At 36.9% G+C, this 892-nt stretch overlaps 1 pseudogene; it reads right to left on the bottom strand.

Annotated features, from left to right (window-relative positions):
* Positions 1-211: 211 nt before the first annotated feature.
* On the bottom strand, positions 212-424 carry LOC137564520 (U2 spliceosomal RNA; annotated as a pseudogene).
* Between the last annotated feature and the right edge of the window lie 468 nt (positions 425-892).

Raw genomic sequence — 892 nt, 5'->3', positions numbered from 1 at the left:
TGAGATCTAATATTCTTCTGATGTGTTTTTTTTGTGTGACACAGACCGGCATAGATACAGCCCTGTCTGTCACAGCTGGGCCTAGTTGCTGTACTGTGCCAGGCCCGGGAAACTCTGCATTACCAGTGCATATCTTTTCACTGTATTTGTGATTTAACTTTCTAAAGCATAGCTGTCTTTGTGGGTGACGCTGCATATATATACAGACCAGAGACAGTTGCCAGCCAGGCCAGCTGGGATTTGTAGTCCCACCACTGGCAGCACACTTTTTTATAAATACATTTGTATTTCTTACTTTGTTATAAATAACAAATGTATCCATAAATAACTTTGAAAATATTTTTTTTTTCAATAACCTACCTTTCCCTGAAACTTATCAAAACAGATACTACACTTGGTCTTAGCCAAAAGGCCGAGAAGTGTTCCATTGCTTGCAAGTCTCCACTGCGTGGCTCTGCATTGGAGTTGGGTGACACCACCCCCACCACGGATGGCAAGCAGGCCTGCTGCTGCCAGCCTGACACTTGCTGACTTTGTTTACTTTTTTTAAAAATTATCATTGAAATTAGAATTTTTTTATTAACTTGAAATATTTTATAAATAAATTTGTATTTCTTACTTTGTTATAAATAAAAAATCTATCCATAAATAACTTTCAAAATAATGTTTTTCAATAACCTACCTTTCCCTGAAACATATCAAATCAGATACTACAACATGAGAAGGCATAGGTGTTTGCACACAGCACAGGTTCTTTATGGCGCCGTACAGGCCAGCTTTCATGTGCAGGTATTAGCTTTAGAATTACCACAGTTATCAAAGTAACATATCAGGGGAAAAAAATCTAGAATTCGCTAAATAACTCTTCAATTTTCAATCAATCAAAAAAAAA

Source organism: Hyperolius riggenbachi, chromosome 3 (genome assembly GCF_040937935.1).
Source record: "Hyperolius riggenbachi isolate aHypRig1 chromosome 3, aHypRig1.pri, whole genome shotgun sequence".
Taxonomy (NCBI): domain Eukaryota; kingdom Metazoa; phylum Chordata; class Amphibia; order Anura; family Hyperoliidae; genus Hyperolius; species Hyperolius riggenbachi.
Note: the sequence above shows the minus strand (reverse complement) of the source record. Positions and strands in the feature narration are given on the sequence as shown.